Here is a 22637-nt window from a genome sequence, read left to right on the forward strand (position 1 = left end):
TACACGTATTCCCCAGCACACACACATGCACACACACTCAGCTTCGTTGTCTTTATGGTCCTTTAGCTGCGGCACTTCACAGTTGGTTCTCAGCTGCTTGTCGTTGAGCCTAGTGTGAAATCCACCAGAGTGGCTGGCTGAGGTTGTACTTGGGAATGCAGAGGTGTCTATTCTGAGACTCCCACAGCACAGGAGCCAGCCGCCTTCTGTGCCCGGCACCTGCTGTTCCCGCCTGGCTCCAGCCTGAGTCACTTTTGCTTGTGGCCATCTGTGACTAAGTGAACCATCACGGCCTAGAGTTATTTGGGTTTGTGTCTTTGGCTTGAAAATGGATCTGTAATGAGTCAAGAGTCGCTTCCTTCACTCTCTTGCCGACTGGCGACGAGGGAAGAGCTTTGCATGTGTGAGAAGGTGAGCAGAGCTGTGGAGCCTGAGCCTCTGCAGGCTAGCATCAAATCAATTTTCTTTACATTTTGGAGTATGAAGGATCAAACCCAAGGCCTTACAAGTGTTAAGGCAATGGTCTGTCACAGGGCTCTCCCACAGCTCTTGGAGCAGGGGAGGGTGTGTGGTGTGTGGTGTATGTGTGTGTGTTCTGTTTGGTGTGACCCAGAATCAACATGCTGGGGATCAGTAAAGGTAACCTATGCATTCACCCATAGAAAGGTCTTTCCTACCAAAACTCTTCTCACTTGCAACACTGGTGCACTAACACACTGGGATTTTGAACCTATAGAATGTATGGGATTTGTCTCCCAATAGGCCCTGACCCCTCAGTACCCCTACTGAGAACAAACCATAAAACCAAACCGAGTGATGAATGGATGCCAAACACCCATCATCTCGGCAGCCCCAGTTGTCCACATATCCATTGATCCACTCAGGTCAACATCCAAAATTGGGCATCAGGGTTGCCAAATGTGTTGGAAGCTAATGGTCACAGGCTGTTTTAGTGCTGAACTAAGTGATCTCATCTTTGGGTCAGTAAAAGCCATGAAGGGCCTCTGAAGACCAGACTGGCCCAATCACATTAGACCCAAAAGAGATGAGGCTGGCACCAGCTCAGAGCTGGAGTGGGCATCACTGGGGAGTGCGAGATATGTGGTCACCTATGAACAGTTTTGGAGAGAAGGCTACTGGGAGACATGTTTCAGTGGCAGCTGTTCTATTGCTCATGAAACCTGGACTCTTCCTCAGCTCCTTATGCCAGCCTCTGGAGCAGGAATTCAGCTGGCTGCCAAGACTGGGAACGTGGAGGAGAGGACCCTTCACTCCTTGGGTAACTGGAGGCTCTGGAAGGAAGGGTTCGTGTGGATCTGGAGAATTACAACAGAGGGAGTAAAATTCATTCACTGTGAAGATGGACAGAGGAGAGTAATGGAACCACCTGCAGGTGTGCATGGAGGAGAGCCTGTGGGTGTGCAGAGAGAAGAACCTGCAGGGGTGCAGGGAAGAGATCTTGCAGGTGTGCAGGGAGGAGAAGATGCAGGTGTGCAGGGAGGAGAACCTGCAGGTGTGCAGGGAGGAGAACATGCAGGTGTGCAGAGAGAAGAACCTGCAGGTGGGCGGGGAGGAGAACCTGCAGGTGTGCAGGGAGGAGAACATGCAGGTGTGCAGAGAGAAGAACCTGCAGGTGGGCGGGGAGGAGAACATGCAGGTGTGCAGGGAGGAGAACATGCAGGTGTGCAGGGAGGAGAACCTGCCTGGTTGGGGAAGATGGCAGACAGCACTCAAGCTTCAGTGGAATACCACTGTGACCTATCATGATCCAGAGCATACTGGATAGAGGGAGAAAGGGGAAGGGATGAGAGGGAGTGAGAGGACCAGCTCGGGCAGAGAAGATATAGGCTGTGTCCAGGACACCATGGATGCAGTTGCTACCTTTGGGCCACATAGCCTGTCAGTTTTACCCTTGACTTTGACCCCTGCACTCCAGTTCAGGACATACTCAGTAGTATCTTATTGAATGTTCAGTCACTTGTGAGGAGATCCCATGGTGATGGGCCACAGTAAGAGGCAGCCACTCATTTGGCTTCATCCCACTGACCTGAGTGGAGAGTTTCCCGTTCAGTTTGGTTTTCCTCCGTGTGGGCATTGGTGTTTGCTGGGAGTCCTGGGCTCAGCAAACACAAGTACGGATTTTAGCCTACAGTTTGTATGCCTAGGACAAACATGTGTTTGAAGAGTTGCTAATGAGTCAGTCTCAATACAAAAGAAGCTGGAAATAAATGGGACTGCCTAGTCAGCCATGATTCCCCTATCTAGCTGTGGGCCCCCTTGGGCTAGTATGGCTGACATGTGGAAACAGGAATAATTACAGCAGAACAGCCACCCCAGTAGGTATACATTGAAGGCTCAGAGGAACTTAAAAGCACCATCCATGTGCCTCAGAGTGTCATGGAGGACTCCTCAAAGGGACAATCACTGGGAAGAGCATTCCCCCACGTAGAGGGTCAGCTCTTTGTGATAGCAAATCCAGACTGCCTAAGTTCGAATCCCAACTGTGTTGCTTACTATGTGACCTCGGGTGAGTTGTCTAACCTCTCCATGCACTACCTGCACTCCTACTCTCTCTGCAATACGCCAGGGTGGGTATGTCCAGCCAGGTAAGTGGTCTTGTAGGAAGAAAGTCTAGAGAACAAGGAGAGTCACAGTGCCAGAGATTAGTACTCTCCCCACGATGCTCCAGTTTCTCCCTGAAGTCCAGACCAGGCCACGTACATTCAGCACACCCCATCCCCTTTCCCTCTGAACCCCAATGCTTATGAAAGAAGAGAAACAGGCCACATGCCCAGTTTCCTGGTTGATGGGCTGACAATCTAGGGAGGGCATAGGACCTCAACCTTCCTAATGTTGGGGCCCTTTAATACAGTTCCTCATGCTGTGGTGACCCCAAACCATAAAATTACCTTGCTTCTACTTTATAACTGTATAAATTCGCTCCTGTTATGAACTATAGTGTAAATATCTGATATGTGACCCTGGTGAAATTGTCGCTTTACCTAAAAAAGAGTTGAGACCCACAGGTTGAGAACTGCTGTCCTAGAATCTTCCAGATTTTTCATGGGCTGACTATAGTCCCTGGATGACTTTACCAACTCACAAGGGTGAAGGTGAGCAGGGTTCATAATTACAGGAAAAAGTGAGCTGTGCATGTCAAACGCCCTGTGGTGTGTGAGTCCTGGGAGCTGTGGGACCCTGGATTCATATGCTGTAACCACCCATGGTCCCCACGTGTGCTGTCATTATTTTTCTTCTTGAGACATGGTTTCACATAGCCACACTGGCCTTAAATTTCCTGTAGCTAAGGATGTCCCTGAATTCCGATCCTCTTACCTCCCCTTCCTCGGTGCTGGGATGACAGCCTGTACCATCATGCCTGATTCACATCATGCAGGGAATTGAACCCGGGGCTTCTTGTATACAAGGCAAGTACTCTGCCTGCTGAGCTACATCTCTGGACCCCAAAGTGTTCAGAACTGAGGACCCACACCCTCCCCTCTATCTTTTCTGGCTCTGCACATTAAGTTCTCTCTCAGAAATCACTCCAGGGTATCTCTGATACCACTGGAACTGTGGTGGGCTGTGCAGGTGACCCACGAGCTGTTCCAGACCCTTAGGAAATGGTGTGAGGTGACAGCCACAGTGGCCAAGACATCCAGACACCTCAGAGGTCACTGTGTGCCTTTCAGGCTGTGTGCTCAGCAGCAGCCTCCATGGGGATGCAGAGACCTGGGCTCCTGTCCTGAGGCTCCACTCTCCTCCAGAGGTAGAGCCAAGAAGGGGCTGCTTCTGCATAGCTGTGGACAGTGACCAGAGAGAATAGTCCGTGGGTGCTTGCCTCCAGGCAGCACCTCTGCTGTGTGGGCACAGGGCCTTGGGGAGCACTCCCTCTCTTACCCTGCAGCCTCATCCCATGCCAGGGCAGGCAGGATTCCTTAGTGCCTTGCTCCACGCAGGTAGTTCTCAGTAACGACTCCAGACAGCATTAGGGTTAGCTTTAACTAGACTGTGCGTCTGTTAGCTTTTCCTTCCACATTTTTCTAATATATTTCTCTACAGATTCTGTGATGCATGTTTGGCTGGTGGTGTTTACTCCCTGGAAAAAATTGCTGCGTTTAAAAAAAAAGAAAACATCTGAACAAAACAGTCTAGTTCAACTAACATTAGAAAAGAGTGGGTAGGTGCCCTTGGTCCTATGTATATGCTGTGGTCCCACCCTGAACAGGCAGGCCACACAGTCACACAGTAGTGATGGAGGACTGATTGACTGGGTTTGGGCTCTGTCTTGACCCACTTGCTGTGTGACTTTAGCCAAGCTACCTAACTTCTCTATGGCCCTTCACTCAGCTATTATAGAAATCTATACAACCTCCCAGGTCAGTGTATGCAGGGCCAGGCAGACTAAATTGATCGTGGTCTCCACCCAGGGGCCACAGTTGCTCCTGAAAGAAGTCTGGCATGACCCAAAGCATAATCAAGTGTGGTTGGCATTTGTAACAAGGTGTTGAAGCAGAACCTTTCTTTGGCCTGTGGTTGGAGGGACAAGGTGTCTCTGACATTGTCACTGTGGCGGGACCCAATAGCAGTGGGATCCAAGGGTCTGGCATCCAATGGATGACAACATCAGTTGTGTGTGTGTGTGTGTGTGTGTGTGTGTGCGCGCGCACGCGTGCGCAAGTAATTTTCATACCCACAAGGGGGATAAGTCAGGATGTAAATAGAAGGCCAAGAAGGTGACTAAATTGTCCTGGGACTTGGACTGTTGTGCTTGAGTTATGGGTTAATGCAGTCTTCTGGGCCCAGGGTTAAGGAAGTGGCTTCCCCATGTGGACTTGGCCATCCTAGAATAGCAAGAGACCTGCACCCCTGGGCTGGAAACTGTAGAGCAAGGGAGCTGATTCCTCAGAGCCCACAGGGGGTGGAAGTTACTGTTTCAGGACGGTGGCCACAGAAGGGGGCCTGGATAGAGAGGCCACTGTCTGGGAGCTGTCCCCTCCACGCAGGACGGTGCAGGCCAATCACAAACTTTCTCAGCCTCTCTTCTTACCCACAAACTAGAACTAGTAGGCTCTTCCCTTGAGGACCTGGGATAAAAAGAGGTCAGAGTTGTTTCCTTCCTCTCTTCCCTGGTGTTGAACACGTGTTACCTCATCCCTTGTCCCAAAGTGGGTCAGTCACTGTATTTCCCTGGGGAAACTGAGTCAGGAAGGTTTATTTCTGTGCCTTCCATCCTTCGCCCCCCGAGAATACAGGGAGCTTTAAGCCCTATGAGGTCTGAGCTGCTGTTGTCAACACACATCCAAGACTAGAGGATCCCTCTGAGAGCACAGAGACCTGAAAGGGAGCTCGTCCTCAGACACCATGTTTGAGTGATGCTTGGTATACTCTGTGGGCAGCTGTGGGCCTGGCTTCCTGCCGGAGCCAAGGGAACCTCAGCTATAGAACTAATATAGAACTGATTATGGCTCAGTGGTGGAGGACTGGGCAGGTACCAGGCCCTGGGTTTGACTCCCTGCACCACAACCATAAATAATAGGAAAGATTTCCCAACCTGAGCAGAGACGTTTCCCTTCTGAGCTAAGGGTGATTATGCAGAGAGTCACCTAAGAGCAAGAGACAGTTGAGTACTCAGCATTAAACAGGGCACTTGTATCACCCCGTCCGAGACACGAGGACATTAAGGAAAAGACGTTGAGTTGTGAAATGCTGTATTGTGCTTGACTTAGCTGTGCCACTTACCAACTCACAGCAGCCATGGTTGCCCATACAGGGCCTGCTCAAGACATGGCTGTGAACAATCACAGTTGGGGAAGAGGCAAAAGAGAGTGTCCTGTTGAAGGATGACCCAGAAAAGTTCAGTCAGCATTTTGTCACCTCAGCATACCAGTGTCACATACCCAGGCCAAGTAACAAAATACTGCCATTCACAGGACACCTTCTCCTCACTGTCCCTGTCTCTCTTCCATATGACCCCTCTCCCCTCTCTCTACTGGAAACAGAGGAGGCTACTTTTGTAAGGACATCTCTTTAAGGTAAATATTTTCCTGGCACCAAGAGACTGTCATGGCCCCCGCTGTTCTTGGTCACAGTCACAAAAGTGGGGAACCTCACCCAGTACCAGGGCCCTTTCTTCACCCACCTCCATGTGCCTTAGCCCTCTCATCTCTCAGTCTACAAGGAGGGGTGCTAATATCACCTCTCTCATACCAAGATGCTGGCACAACATGACAAGAGACCAGGGCCATTCAAAGGAGTCAGAACAGTTGACTGGATGTGTTGAGAAGGCAGTGACCAAGGTCACTACCAGCTCCACAGCTGGATTCCTATTGGAGGGTGTGAACATCTGCAGTCTCTGAGCATCCCAGAGATGGGCACTCCCTTCTTAGAAGCAGCCTCCTCCTGAGCAGAGGAGGGATGGGTTCTCTGCAGGAGCTGATGGCACATTGTGCATCCAGCCTCAGTAGCCCTGCCCACTGCTCTGCCTCCTGCTGGCTGTGTACCTGGCCAGCCTCTCTCTGCTCCCATCCCATGTAGCTCATGATTGAGAACTGTGAGGAACACTGACCTAAGACCCCACTCTGCCTCTCCAGCATCTCCCCATACTCCCCACCAGCCTAACACACCCCCTGAATAGGTTAGGAAGGGAGATAGGAGCTTTCTCTCCTTGTCTGCTCTTCTACATAGCCCACCCTGCTACAGGCATGAATGATGCCCTTGTCCTGCCCATCTCTGAGAGCAGCGCCTCCATCCTTTGGTTAGGCATTTGCCCTAAAGTCCTCATAGCTGACTCTAGTCCCACTAGCTGCCTCCTCCCAGCCGAGCTTACCCTTGTGCCATGAGTCAGTCTTAGGTCCCTGAGGCTCACATTGTCTGAGTCCATGTCTGCTGATAACCCCACACCGCCTCCTGAGGTGCCCCTGCAAAGGGTGTCCTCAGCTCATGTCTCTCAGCACGTTCTTTTTTGGACCCAGCTTTTTCCCAGAGCTGTCTGTCCCAACTAGAGTTCATTGTTCATCTTTCACATCCCACAAAAGCTCAACTTCCCACCGTGGTACCTTGTCTTGTTATAGTCACCATTCACCACATCTGTCTCCCCTTCCCAGGCTCAAAGGGAGTCTGATACATCCTCGATTTATAACAGCCCTCCGTACAGATCTTCCCGGGAGTAGAGCTTGCTCTGTTCGGGTGTCTAGGGAGAGCAGTCAGGATGTGGCTCATGAGCGTGTTCTGCTCCCAGGACCGGCATGGTGGCTATATGTTGTCAGAGAACCATCGGTGGCACAATTAAAGGGTCAGGCAAGGATGAGCAGGGGCCATTCTATACCATTCAAGGAGAGCTGATTTACTCGGGCAAAACATGTGCCGATCTTGAAGGATGTGGATTTAAGTGGACTTAACTAGATGCTAGGAACTAGAACACAGAAGCCACAGGACATTCGTATGCATCGCTCGCCTCCCAGTCTGGGTGGACTCCTTCCAGGAAGGATAGCTTGTGTTCAGACAGTATCTAGACTGGTCAATAAATCATCATGGAGACAGGGAGAGTGACGGTATTAATAAGGTGGAGTGAGGCCAGCATCCGAGTTCAGTGTGAGAAGAAAGCAGCCACCCTTCCAGCTTGTTTGGGATCAGGGTTTCACAGCTAGACATTACTGGCATCTGGAGCTAGCTACCTCCTTATGAATTTTTATAGGATTTTTAGCAGTATCCCTGATCTACCTGCTACTTTCTGTTTGCGTGTGTCTGTTTGTCAATATGTGTGTGTTTGTGTCTGTATGTGTTTGCATGTGTACAGGCAGGCTAGCGGTTATCATCAGATATCTTCCTCAAATGCGCTCCTCTTTGCTTTTTATTTTAAAACATTTATGTGTTTCTTTTTTTTTACTTTATGTATATGAGTGATCTATCTGCATATATACCTGTAAGCCAGAAGAGGGTGTCAGAACTCATTATAGATGGTTGTGAGTCACCATGTGGTTGCTGGGAATTGAACTCAGGACCTCTAGGAAGAGTAGCTGGTGCCCTTAACCACTGCAGCATCTCCCCAGCTCCTCCACTTTGCTTTTTGAGGTAGGGTCTCTCACTACACTTGAGTTTGCCTTTGGCTAGACTGGCAGGCTACCAGGCTCCAGAGCTCCCCCTGTCTCTACCTCCCCAGCTCTGGGGTTACACTGCATACCCTCACAGCCAGCTCTTACATGGGTGCTGCAGATCCTAACTCAGGTCTCTTGCTTCTGCAGCAAGCACTTCATCCACAGACCCATCTCCACCGCACTGATGCTTTGTGACTCCCTGTTACTTCTCATCATCTTTCTACACTGAGTTTTCCTTCCAGCATGTACATTCAGGTGGGAGGAAGGACCTGAAGAGGGATGGCTGTCCTCTGGTAGGAAGGCAGATCATAGTTTCTCCCATGATGAGCAGTTCTGAGGGTCCCAGATTGTCTGGAACCTTCTTGGGTGGGGCGGAGGCTGCAGTGGTACCTTCCCATCATCACCTTATGCAAGGAGGGACTGGAGCAGTAGCTATCTGTTATCTTACGTGTTGTTTCACCTCCTGGTCATTTCCCCAAGTTGGTAGCTTTGGAACTGAGGGTCTTAGTGGCAGGTCCTCTGCCAGCTCCTCTGTGGAAGCAGGTGGATCTGTGTTCTGTGTTCTGGCCCTGAGAACAGGTTAACTCCCGTCTTTGTTGAGTAGTTGTTCTTGGACGTTTGATATCCTTGCCTTTTGTTCTATGGTCCAGGGAAAGAGACAGCATGGAAAATACATAGGCTCTATGTATTCAAAGCCTGAAACTCGGTCAAGGTAGAAATACCTGTAATCTTTGCTGGGTCAGGAAAGCATCCTGTGCCCCCGTGCATGGCAAGCAAGCTGAAGGATGTGCATAACTGGTGACTTTCACATTGTCACCTTCCCTGGTTGCTCAGAGTAGGCACGACATGCTGTCAGCTCCGTGAAGAATCCATAGCATCTGGCAGGAAAGAATAGGAGAGAGGCGCCAGAAAACAAAGAGGTGACTTCCAGTCCGCATGGGAGGGAAAAGATAGAACTTTAACTGGACAGACATATACTAGAGCAGTTCACAGATCACTGTGTGCTCCTCAGGCCAGCTCTGGGTAACAGCATTAGCTGAGCTTTCCAGACATTCTGGGGGTGCCATCAGGTTCCTTGCTGCCGAGCTTCTGTAGTCTGTGTTTGAAGGGAGGTGATAATCCCAGAAGACATCCAGAGGAGGAGGAGAAGGCCATAAAATAGGCCCGGTGACCCAGGATGGCCCATCATGTATTCTGTTCACTGATCCTGTAAGACCTTCGGTTCATAATGAGCTGAGAGCCTCCCCCAACCTCGCATGCCTGTAGGGAAAGCAACAAACTCAACCGTTTCCTTTATGCTTACAAAGGAAAAGCCAGGAATAAAACTTAGGCCCTAGTGACTCTCTTGGAAATGCTCTTTACAATTAGATCCAAAGATGAAAATCAGCCCCAAGCCTAGAGAAGAAATTACACAGACATTTTTATTCTTCTCAGGGTTGGATGCCCAAATCCTGACATCATTTGAATGTTAGTGACATACTTACTGTACGTAACCCACCTGGAAATCACATGACCTGTCTTCCCTTCTATCTGGGACCCTGCTTCATGCTACTTGGTGTACCCTAGCGAGTAAGGCTTCCTTATAAATATTCACGAGGATTATATGTCTGCCTGCCAGTGCTCACACAGAAACTGCCTGCTCAAGGTGAGCGGCTCTGAATAAGGACAGGGTGTTCAGTCCTTTCCAGAAAGGTCTCAGCAGACCTCCCAAATATGCCAAGAGACTTCTTGCTTTGAGTCTACTTGTGAGAGGAGCAGGAAGGTAGGGATTTGGTGTAGGAGACAGGCTTATATCAAGGATGGTGAGGCTATGCAGTCAGATTAGAGCTATAGGGGCTGAGAGTGTGAAGACAGGGCAGCTTTGGCCCAGAGCAGTGCAATGCAGATTCCTCTGGGAACTCTCAAATGTTTGTCCTTTACTAGCCTGCCTGCCTAGTTCTGTCCTGAGGTCAGGGTGGCTCCTCATTCCTCACACCACAGCCCAAGCATGCCATGGTCCAGTAGGAGCTAAACACACACACACACACACACACACACACACACACACACACACACACACTATCTCCCCATGCAGCCATAGAGCCATCAATCCTTGTAAAGATGGTATTTGTATATAGTGTATCTGTCAGCTTCTTATCACTATAACAAGCTACCTGAGGAAACTGATTAATAGAGGAATGGTTAGTTCTTGTCAGCATATGGCTTTGGAGGTCTGGGTCGAGATCTATTGATCCGAGTTGCTTTGAACCACTGTTGAAGGTGACACGTGGTGGCAAGAGCCTTTGTTAGAGTGAGTGGCTCTACACATAATATAGGAAACAAGACAGTAAGAGAAAGAGATCTGGCTCCCACAATCCCCCTTTGAAGGCATGTCTCAGTTACGGGCTTCTGGTCACTTCCTTTTAAAGGTCCATGTCACCTCCCAATTACACAACCGAGGAGACCAATCCTTTAAAACATGAATCTGTAGGGGACTCTCACTCAAACAATAGTTGTGTGTGTATGCACTGATATGTTTAAAGCATTGGTTTACAGATTCACCAGGAGTGGCTGGCAGTAAGAAATTCACAGGCAGGATCTGGGGTGCTGTCTGCAGGCAGAGTCTATTCTAGAAGCCTTAGCTTTGCTGTGAAGTCTTCAACTAACGTGAGTAGAGCGAATTTACAGCCCCAGTATTGAGAGTAATCTCATTTACTTAAATTCAGCAGATGGTAACTGTTAGCCGCATTTATACAACAGGCTCACAGCAAAGCCTAGATTTGCATATGATTAAGGAGCTGGTTGTGACAGCCTGGTCAAGTTGGCACATACAATTCACATGGCAACCAGCTCTCAGCTTCTTACTCTGAGGACCAGAGCCTGTAAGAGGACAGGAGATCCAGCCCTTCCTCAGTGTTCCTCCCAGTCCCAGCAAGTCTGAACCGCCACCCCTCAGACACAGATATCCCACAGGCTGTGAGGCTGGCAAAGACAAGGAAGGACCCAGTGTCCCTGGGAACCTGTTCTTTCCTGGCTCATGCCTATAGTCCCAGCTATGGCAGGAGGACTGCTTTGAGTTAGAAGCTGCCCTGGGTTATATAGCAAATCCCAAGACCTAGACTATAGGACCAAAACAATGACCAATGGCTGCTGCTATAGTCTAGCCCTTGCTTACACTGGTGTTCTAGGTGCCTGTGTTCTGTGGACAGAGCTAAAGGAGTCAACATGTGTATGATGCAGGGTGAGATGTTTTTCAAACATCATAGTCCTAACCCCTGGAACCTATGACTGCGCAGTTGCTTGGAAACAGGAACTTTTTAATTAGTCACAATGAGGTCATGCTGGGTAAAGGTGGGACCCAAAGCCAGTGCCTGGTGTCCTTTTGAGAAAGCCACATGGAGACCCAGCAAGAGGAGAATGTGGAATGAAGGCAGAGGCTGACAGAAGAGTGACATGTCTACCAGCTGAGAAATACCAAGGACTCGGTGCTGAGTCCTGAAACGTGTGTTTCCTGAGGCTGCAATGGGAACTAGTCTATACCAGTCTGTATTGGTTGTTTTTCCTGTTGCTGTGACAAAATACTTAGAAAACGCAACTTAAGAGGATAAGGTTTATTTTTACTCCCAGCTTGAAGGTATAGACCATGGAGATAGGGGAATCATAACGATCAGGGCGATCAGAGTGTGTGCTGCCTGGTCACGCTGTATCCTCAGTCAGGAAGCAGAAAGATAGATGTGGGTACTCACCTCATCTCTCCTTTCTATTCAGCCTAGGACCACAGCCTGTGGAACGGTACCACCCACATTTAGGGTGAGTCTTCCCACCTCTGTTAACTCAGGCTATCGAGCCAATCACACACACACACACACACACACACACACACACCCAGGCTTGTCTCCGAAGTGACTGTAAAGCCTGTCAGGTGGCATCCATCACTCAGTCTTGCCAACACCTGGATTCTGGGTGCCCAGATGTGCAGTGGGATGGACCCCGGGGTTTTAGGCATGTGGCACTTTGCTTCCCTTCATGGTCCTAGGAAATTCTGCTGGTGACACCCTACCCGCATGCCCAGATCATGCTCTGTTTGGCTATGAATGCCAAGAACACATCACGACCCGCAGCCGAAACAGCTCACTCTCAGGAGAGTCCAGCCAGGGGACTTTCCACAGCCTGCTGCCATCTGGCCCTCGTCAGACAATGAATAATTGTTTCTGCTGGTGGAGAGACAGCTCCAGTTAACACATGGCCTAGATGTGTTACCTCAGGCAGCCACCTTGGCCAGCCAAGAGTGTGTAGGGGGCACGTGGGGCCTGGCCCCAGAACATTGAGTTCCATTGTTACCGTTGGTGACCGAGACAGCTCAGATGACATCTGTAATCCTGTTCCCTAAAGGCACAGCGCACACTGACAAAGATTTACTTGAGACTGGTCCCAGCATAAGAGCCTCCCTAGTAGCTTCTGAGGCTTCTGCAGTTGACTTCTGGCTGATGGAGGTATGTCCTTCATAAAGTGGGGACCGTGTCCCTCAAGCTCACATCTATCCGGATAATGTGTGCCCTGTGCACATGCGCACACACAGGAACTGAGTGCCAGTTGCCTGTTTGTCCTTGTTGTGAGCAGTAGCACACCTGGGGGCCGTTAAGGCCGTCACGGGTACATGCCTCCACTTACTGGACTATGATGCAGGCAGCTCTGACTTTTAAAGCTTTTGTTTCTGGTATGTGTGTCTATGTGTGTATGTGTGTGTCTGTGTGTCTGTCAGCATGTGTCTATGTGCTTGTGTCTTTCTGAATATAGCTGGGACTCAAACCCAGGGCCTTGTACACACTAGGCAAGCACTCTACCCCTGAGCCATATGCACAACCCCTTATGAGGTATAACTTTTATACAATAAAATGCAGATTTTCAAGCACGCTGTTTGTGTCTTGACAAATGTAATTAATGGTGTAACGACCAATCCAGTTGCAACCTGGAAAAAAAATCACTATTATTCCAGAAATAATCTCTATTATTCCAGTTTTTGTGATCTTTTGTACACTGTTCCTCCCTCGTTCAAGCATTCTGATTTTCCTCATCTGACAATTCTTGGACATCACGGTGTGGGAAGGGCCACCCTGTGCTAATACTGGACTTGTTTATACATTATGGTTAGTAAAATGACCATGCAAGGATTCGGTCTCCTTATGGCACTTCCATATGTTCTTAGGTTTGATTTTCATCCTCTGAACCCCTGGCCCGCTTGCTTTTGCTCCCTGATTGCTATATCCTTCCACCCCACTGTTTCTCTTTTGGCTTTGCTATCACTTATATTCTAACACTTTCTTTATCTGTTCCCTTGAAGCCTTGTGCTCTCCTTCCAGGACCTCATGCATCACCTTTACCCTTGAGTCTTTTTTTTTTTTTTTGAGTCATAGTAAGTTGATTTAATATGTTTGCAATATAAGCATTCCAGAGGGGAGCCATGAAGACCTCTTTCCTTGCTGTGCCTACCTGAGTCACTCTGGGTCACTTCTGGATTTCTGCATGGGCTTCTTCATTCACCGCTATAAATAAACCACATGTGACTTATGTGTTGCTCTTTAAAACCCATAGCAACAATCTTTCCACAAGCATCAGAAGGGCAGTGCTATAGCCCCTCTCAGTCAAGGATGTAGACCCTCCAAATCAGCAACAGTGCAATGGCCAAGGAAAGACTAAAGAGAAGTATAACAATAATTTGACCATGACTGTCTGCCTGGACAGCTGGTGGCTCCCACTGTCTTATGGTTAGCGGTATCAAGAGTTCTCAAGTATGGCTTCCCTCCACCCCATTTAAAATGGTATTCTTAGAACAAACACCAGATGAAGAATTATTGGACCAAGAGAAAAAAATGTTTCATGGGTCTTGTTGTACAGCCCAGTGTTGTTGAGAGTTTGCCATTCAGTGAATGTATTTCAGGGGCTTCTTAAGGACTGACTGCGATATTGTGCATTAAAAGTCCATCTGTTAGCTTTCCACTGCTATAATGGATTGCCTGAGGAAATGCACTTATATAGAGGAAAGGTTTATTTTGTCCACGTGCAATTGCCCTCTTGCTTTGAGGCCTGTGAAGAAGTACATAGTGGGAATGAGTGCCTGACTGGGGAAGCCTGTTCACCTCATAGACAGACAATAAAGAGATAAAGAGAGGTGTTCTATAGCCCCCTTTAAGACCACACCTTCATTGACTTTAAAACCACCCAGTATACGCCACCTTTTCAAGGCCGTGCCACTCAGAGTAGCACTATGCATGGATACAATGTACTTTGAACAGAGTCCACCTTTTGTTACTTTGTTTCTCTTTCTCAGCACCCGCCCCCAACCTCCCATCCTCATTTACTCTCTCCTCTTCTACAATCCAAATATTTCCCTCTTGAGTCATCTTTTCCCCCTCACGTCCAAATATTAGAAAAAAATGGTTTTTTTTGAGTCCAGCTTATTTCACTTAACATTATAAGCTTAGGTTCCTATCTGTTTTTCTGCAAACACACGCTTCTTTAGCACTGAGTAGAACTCCACTGTGAATGTGTACAGCCCGTTATCTTTATCTGTTCATCACTTGTGAACCTAGGTTTCCATAACCAGGCTGTTGTGAACAGTGCACAGCAAACTCTGTGCGAGTGTCTCTATAGGAAGCTGTGTCTATAGGAAGTGACTTTGGTTCTTTGGGGTGCATATTCAAATAAGGTTTCGCTGGAGCACATACAGAGTTAAGAGTCATCCCACCAAATGGAAGGGAATTGTTGCCAATATTCATCTGGCAAGGAATTTATATCTACAATATAGGAAGAAGTCAAAGAATTAAACAACAAAGGTGCAAATAATCCATTCAATAAATGCTTGGTAGAGTTCAGAAGAATGAAATTATATCATCTCGTGGCCATCAAAAGAGAAAAGGAATGGGGTGGGTCTGGCAATCTTCTTTGAGGATGTGTCCTTGATGACCAAAGGACTCATAGCCCACTGTTAAAATGTCTGTGACCTCCTGATAGTCATACCTGGGGGCCAAGCCTTTAGCACATGGACCCTCAGAGGACACTCAAGACCCAAGCTTCAACAGCTGGCCTAGAGTTGGTGGTCACTGAGGTTGAACCCTGGACACTGGGGCTGATGACTCCAAAGCCCATGTTCCAGAGACTCGAGGTCAGATCTTTTGTCCCGTCTGGGCTCACCATGGCCTGCTTATATATTCTGGGTCCTGGAGCTCTGTCACTAGCTGACTGGGATGCGAATAAGCAGTTGACCTCTAGGGACACTCATTTCACCTTCTAGATTTGGGGTTGATGGGGCGAGGCCAGAAAGGGTGTTCAGGTGACTCGGGGCGTGGCAGGGTGACTTAGAGAGCGCTGCCCTTGTCACACCTGTGAACCTTTGCCTCTTCCTGGGTGGAAATGAACAAAAGCGTAGTGCTTGTGCAGCGTCGGGTATAAAAGCACAAGCTTCCAGGAAAGGATTGTACCACAGCTGAGGTTTTCAATATTTTATTTTTCTCTAGTGCATAATCTATTTTTAGAATGTACTGAAGATAGGATTTCAAACTCCTTTTCATGCTGGCTAAGGCAACAATGTCATATAATTATGTTTACTTCTGTTTGGGACAAGAGGACAAGAGACAGTGGTATAAGACCTTAACATGGGAACAATTGCCCATGAAAGGCATGAGATTTTCAGCAAAGCTATTTTAAACCAATGCATTGAGGGTGGGGGAATCTTGATTTTTTGGGGCTTTTGGCTCCCAGAGCCTGAGTGGTTTCTAAAACACATACCTTATGTAAGTTGAAATAATGGAAATTTGAAGCTATTTAAATGACTTCCCAGACTCCCAGTCTCCTTTTCATAGTTTCATAATAAACGTCATGGCTTAGAACATGGGGTTATTTTTATCCAGAAAGCAAAGAAAATGGCATGTTTAGAGGCAGTATCTTTAAAAAAAAAATTAAAAAAAAACTTCACTTCACAGTTTACATTCCCTAAAGAGACTCAAATAATTGAAAGGTTTGAGGAAATTTTGCAGCTACCAGAAAGCCCAGCTCTGTGGACTTTGTGTCTGTGGAAGAGCACTGTGCAGATACTAAGATCCCACAGCTAAGGATGCAGGGCCAGGCAGGCCAGGCCTCCGAGTCTTCTGGGCAGGGTTCTTTGATTGCCCTTCAGTTAGGTAGAAAGCCAAATGCTTGGCCTTTCAAAGGTATCCTGAATGCTGGCCTGGTAGCAGGTTGTACCAGGACCTGCAGCAGCATCCTGGCCAGCACAGCTGGATTAGAGCACGCCTTGGGATGATCCAGGCCAAACGGATAGAGAGGGTCAGACAGTGCTGTGCTTGGAAGGTCTGGACCAGCTTCAGTATTTGTCTTCGATGGATGTTGAGAAGCTGCCTTGATTTTAGACTTCACTCCCTGTAAAACTGAGAGAAGTAAGTTTTCTGCATTAAGCAAACGCCCCGGGTTAGCATGCTTTGTTACAACAGTACAGACGGAATAAATAAGTCAAACCCTCAAACGCCCTGCTCAAAATTCAGGTTGTGGGGATGTTGCCAACTGAGCCTGTCAGTGTCTACAGCTTTGGTTGCCCATGGAAACAGCAATGAGAAAACAGTCTGACCTCTTTTCTGCACTGGAAGTCCCCATGGTCAACAGGACCTATTTTACAGTCAGAACTATAGCTGTAAGTGAACCGAGGCTCATCAGAGCCGGGTGTATGCTGGTATAAATGTTCTACATGGGAAGGCTCATGGAAGGGAGTGAAATAGAAGCTGGGTGTGTCGTGTTCTATTCTGCTTCGTAAGCCCTGAGGGAACAAGAGATATCAAGAGTGCCAGAATTACCTTCCTGCAGCCCATGTAGATGGTGGTCTATTCACTGAGAATGCATTCAGGGTACCTACAGGAAGAATTGTGTTACAACTGCTGCTTGGAAGCCGGGCAGTGGTGGTGCACACCTTTAATCCCAGCACTTGGGAGGCAGAGGCAGGCAGATTTCTGAGTTTGATGCCAGCCTGGTCTACAGAGTGAGTTTCAGGACAGCCAGGGCTACACAGAGAAACTCTGTCTCAAAGAAAGAAAAAAAAAGAAAAGAAAAGAAAAGAAAAGAAAAAAGAACAACTGCTGCTTGGAAAGATTAAAACTTGGAAGGTGTCTTCAGAGATTAGAAAATCCAAACCACAGAGAATGAGGAGAAAGAGAAGGAGGCTAGGGACGAAGCTCTAAGAACACAGAGTTTGGGGGTCCTGCCATGGATGGGGACCCTCTACATTACAGTAAGATGAGAGGGGATCAAAGAAGCTAAACAATGTTGGCTGAAGAATGGGAATGTAAAAGGTGGGTGTCTCTCCATGTCATTAATGTGACACTAACTTGAAGAAGCTCTCGGTAATAGAGCTCCATTGGTAAGACCTGGAAAGAGCACATATCAATCCTTCGTGGCCAAGAAACTTGGGAGATCATGGAGCTATTTTATCTTAGAGTACAATGGTGGATGCATGGCCTCATGCATTTCTCAAAACTCAGAGAACTCCACACCGCCAAAAATAGACGTTATCATATAGAGAATGGATAAGTAGATGGGTGGATGGATGGATGGTGAGTGGGTGGGTAGATGGATGGATAAATAGATGAAGAGATGCATGACAGGTGGATAGACAGGTGGAATGGATAGGTGGATGGATGGGTGGATGGACAGGCAGATGGGCAGGTGGATGGACATGTGAGTGGATAACAGGTGGATGGATGGACAGGTGAATGGATGTCAGGTAGATGACATACACACATATCTTCCTCTATTGCTTTCTGCCTTACTTTTTTTGAGATTTATATATCTTTTTTTTTTTTAACATGGGTAAGTGGATATTTTACCTGCATGCATGTCTGTGTACCATGAGTATGTCTGGCACTCATAGAGGTCAGAAGAGGGTGTGTCAAATCCCCATGAAACTTTACTTACAAATGTTTAGCTGCAATATGGAGGGTAGAATCAAACCCAGGTCCTCTGGAAAAGCAGTTCATGCCCGTAACTACTAAGCTATCTGTATGGCCATTTGCATTACTTTTCTGAGATACAGTGTCTTACTGAACCTGAAGATCTTCATTATAGCTGGCCCGCCAGCCCCTGGCATCCACCCATCTCCACGCTCAGATCTCGGTCATGTACTGTCGTACCTTTTCTTTTACATGGAGTGCTGGGAATTTGAACTTAGATTCTCACACTTGTACAGTAAGTACTTACCCACTGAGCCCTCTCACCAGCCTGAGAAGTGATCTGTACTACCAATTGTTCTAAGGAGGTTGAGGAATCTTCATGCTGGGTCACCCCAGGATCCATGGAATTTGTAGTGGGTTGTGGCCTATAGATGAACTTGACCAGCGAAATGCCAGACACACTCTTCTTTCCAAGAGCACAGTCTCTGGTCATGGCCTTTTGAGATCCCTGGAAAACAGAGCCTGCCCCTCAGATAAAAGAGACCTTGGCCCTGAGAAGGGTATCTGTTGTAGATAAAATACCCAACTGAGGAAAGCCGGGTATTGATTGAGCTCCGCCTCAGTTCTTTGCCTGCTCCCTGCGGTGGTTGTGTGACTGTAGGTGACTCCTTTAGCCTTGAATGCCAGCTTGCTCATCAGTAAGTGGGAATGAGCTCCTTGGGATTGTCTGGGAGATCAGGGCTTGATAAGTTGGCAATGCAAGCTTCGGGCCTAGACATGAGCACCTTCCTTCTAGGGAGCCTCTTCAGTCTTCCACTTCCCCCAAGTCAGCAGTGGCTGGCTCAGTCACCATCCCAGAGGCATTTTGTTTGTTGCTCAGTCAATTGTTTGCTTGTCCCAATACACTAGATCAGGTGTGCCACGGGGGCAGATGCCTGAGACTCAGCACCCCGCTTGACGCCTGGTTAGGTAAACACTCGGGGTACAGGTGTTAACTCCTACTCTTTCAAGCTAGGGGTATTTCCGCGGTGATAGGTGTAGTTAATATTGTTTTGGGGGTTCGCTATACCCCCTTGTTCCCTTTAAATATCTATAAGGGGTTTTCACCCCATTTCAAATCATTTAGTTCCGAAATAAAAGACATGGAGACCTTTAGATTTATAATAAGCTTTTGAGCACTGGGGCTGGGCAGATACCAGCCCTCTATGCTATTTTGTCTGTTTCCCCGAGAAACTTGCTGTGTTTCGCTTGGCCATGTGCCTACATCCACTCTACCCTTCAGTGGCTTCTTTCTTCTTCTCTCTCACTCCTCACGGTCCTCACCTAAGACACCAAGCCCAGAAACCTTCACTCTACCCTTCTCTTCTGCCCAGCCCAGGCTGTAGGCATTTTTATTAACCAATCAGGGCTAATTTGTGTGTGGGGGGGGGGAAGCATCATTTGGTGTACATGAAGGTCTACTCATGGAGGGGGGCAACCAGATCTTAGGGACCAGTATTTAGCATTTGAACACAGCAGCAGCAGACCAACCCTCTCCAGCTAGGCTTCTACTTTCTCAGTAGATTTGGTGGTCTCTGAAAGTCAGGTTACCCTTCAGGATGCAGCCATTGTCTTCCAGGAGGTTCAAGATACACTGAGTATTATTTGGCAGTTCCCAGAGTCTGGGTCCACTGAGTGCTCTGAAAATATCCACTGAATAAATTTGTACATTTTGTTGAGCAACACCATGTAGCTTAAAAGGAACAATGCTGGCAGAAAACCATAACACAGCTTTCTGTGTATACAACAATGCTAAACTGCATCTTGGAGACATCAAACGGCAGTTTGTAGGTGCTGAAGGAATTGTGGGTACTTATAGACCCAGGGACCATAAGGTCTCCCCTTCAATGCTCAGGAAGGTGGCTAGCAAGAGAGATCTCCCCAGATGTCCTAGGCTTTGCATATACTCCGAAGCAGAATGAGAAACAGGTCGATACTGCATGTGAGGATGCCTGAGTATGTCCAGGATCGGGGGTGATAGACAAGTCCTTCTGGGGCCAAGGTTCAAAGGGGAAGTTGCCTTCCATCCTGTTGCTACCCTGGCTCCTTCCTCCTGAGCTCTGGAGGATGCTGGCATCATCCTACTTCCCTGAGCTCCACAGGGCCTGCAGACAAATCTCTCTTCTCCCCACACCTGCCACCCGGATTTCTACAGCTTAAAGGCTTAGGTGTGACCTCAAAAGCCATGTGTGTGCCCTGCTGATTCCTCCTCACTGAGGTAGAGCTGTCCAGTTGGGGGTGTAATGAGCTCTTTCAGACATGCAAGCCTCATATACTTGACCATGGTCTGGGTGCTTCTCATCCTGGTAAGCCATAGAAAGAGAGAGAAGGTTTGCTCAGGAACCTAGGCCGACACTGCTCTTGCAGGCAGGTTCTCCTGTGACCTGTGCACTCTGTGGGCTTGCTGCCCCCATCTATGGTCTTGCTTTCGTTCCCCCACAAAACTGGTTTGGTGTCTCTCTTATGGTCACAAACCAAAGATACACATCACCTGCAGCCGTGGGGACAGAATGTGATGGTATGTGAACAGTCATTGGGGTTGCTATCTCTCTTATACAGAGTCTGTTGGGATCACACTTACAGGCAAGGTTCACACAAGCCCCTGAGATATCATCAGCTAAGGTCACATAGAACCTAAGAGACAGAAGCGTATCCTCAAACGTCCGCCCATCTGCTCTAAAGACAATGGGTGCTACAACCCATGGCATGCCTTCAGGGCAGAGTCATGTTTGGTGACAGTGTGAGGAGGATAGGGATTGGCATCAGCACTGTGCCAGCTTCTGGAAGCCCTGCAGCAGGAAGTGGATGAGACTCAGCCAGCAGCTAACTGGAACACGTGATATGACCTCTGCCCACTGAACCCTCAGCTGCCCAAGCCGAGGAACGCCATACACACACAGCAAGCCTGGTTTTCACAGTCAGTTGTCACTGAAGAGGCAGAGGGCCCTATAGGTTAGATGACTCTGCCACAAAGCCTATGGGTAGGTGGATTAGTCTCGTTTCTGTTGCTGAGATAAAGCATCATGACTACAAGCAACTTACAGAAGGATAAGAGGGTTCTAAGACTCAGCATGTTTAGGGAGATGCAGTAGCGGGCAAGCATGGTAGTGGGAGCAGGAAGTTGAGCGATCACATCCCATCAGCAAGCGGGAAGCAGGGAGAGTGAGCTAGAGTTGTGGCAGAGCTTTAAACACTTGAGGTCCACCCACCGTGACGTACTTCCTCCAGCAAGGCTGCATCTCCCCAACCTTCCCCAACAGACCAAGACATTTCTTATTCAACACACCAAAGTCGACAAAACCTGAGGTCCTGAATGCGACATCCAGAGTCTTAGATTCTCTTACCCAGTCACTCCTTTCTCGGAGGCTTATTCATGAACCTCTCAGCATCCATATCCCAGCATGTGAAATGCTTCAAGTGGGCACTGAAAAAAGGGGACATAAAGTCCCTGGGGGCTCTACAGGTCATCTACTGATTTGCTGCCAAAATTAAGACTATGAATGGCATTCACTGTACCCTGCAGCTTTCCAGCATGCACTGAAGGATGCAGGGAGGGCAGCGAGGCTGCACGAAAGGTCTGGTCCTACCAAGGACAAGGCCATTTCTACAACCCTCAGCCCCATCCTGGCTGGAAGACAAACATCATGTCCTCCACCTCAGGAAAGCAGAGATTTATTTACTCTCATTCCCAAGAGATACCTCCAAGATTGTGTAGTTCACCAGCTTTCCTCACACTGGCTTGAGAATCAGGAAGTGTCTTGAAATCTCTCAACAGAACCACAGTCTAGGGATCTGTGCTGAAAAGTTCCAGACATTTCTACTTCAGAAAACAGAATCCTAGCCACAGGAATGTGGAGGCTTTCCCTCCGCAATCTCCCATCTCCAAGTAGCAGATCCAGGCCCTTGAAATGGTAGCTGCAATTCTATTAGAGAAGTTTGTTTAGAAAATAGAAATAGAAAGAAGAGAACGAAGGTATTCTTCAACTAAGTACTTCTTTGCTTCAAAGTACGAACGCTGTCTGGTTCCTGGACAGCTGCCAGTTTCACTGTCTTGTCAGGTGAATCTGATGTTGAAAAGTGAGATTTTATTACTTTCGTTTTCAGAGTTTAGGGATTTCTGTCTGGGTCACCTATTGAGTGCCCACTGTGGACCACGCATCTTCCCAGATACCTGAGGGCTGACAATTGTGCCAGCCTCCCAGTACCAGAAGATGATGCAGATTGCCCCCAATAATACTGTACCATCATTTATTCATTGGGTTGTTGAAGTCTATTGAGAGCCTTCCACACCCAGACTTGCTTGGACTCTTGAAGATGCATTAGGGACCTGGGTCGTGTGAAGCTTCCAGTTTAGCTGGTGTGATGGGGGCCAATAGGGGTTTGGGAGGGTGTTTCTAGCATTCATCCATGAAAGCACATATCCATCGGCCATCCTGGGAAAGAAGAAGATAAGGGGCCATTCCTCCATTGGCTGTAGCATTCTTGGGCAGAGGAGTTGCTAAGAGCTGACTGTGACTGCAGACCAGGACTCGAATCTAAGCTTTGACTGATTTAGCTTGTTCTCATGTCTGGACCACTAAATAACACAGCT

General features: G+C 48.1%; 1 protein-coding gene across 2 annotated transcripts in view; it reads left to right on the forward strand.

The window, feature by feature from the left end:
- The window catches only part of Slc24a4 (solute carrier family 24 (sodium/potassium/calcium exchanger), member 4), a 138407-nt gene that overhangs the window by 62080 nt on the left and 53690 nt on the right, over positions 1–22637 (forward strand). The window lies entirely within an intron of this gene.

Source organism: Mus musculus, chromosome 12 (genome assembly GCF_000001635.26).
Source record: "Mus musculus strain C57BL/6J chromosome 12, GRCm38.p6 C57BL/6J".
NCBI lineage: Eukaryota > Metazoa > Chordata > Mammalia > Rodentia > Muridae > Mus > Mus musculus.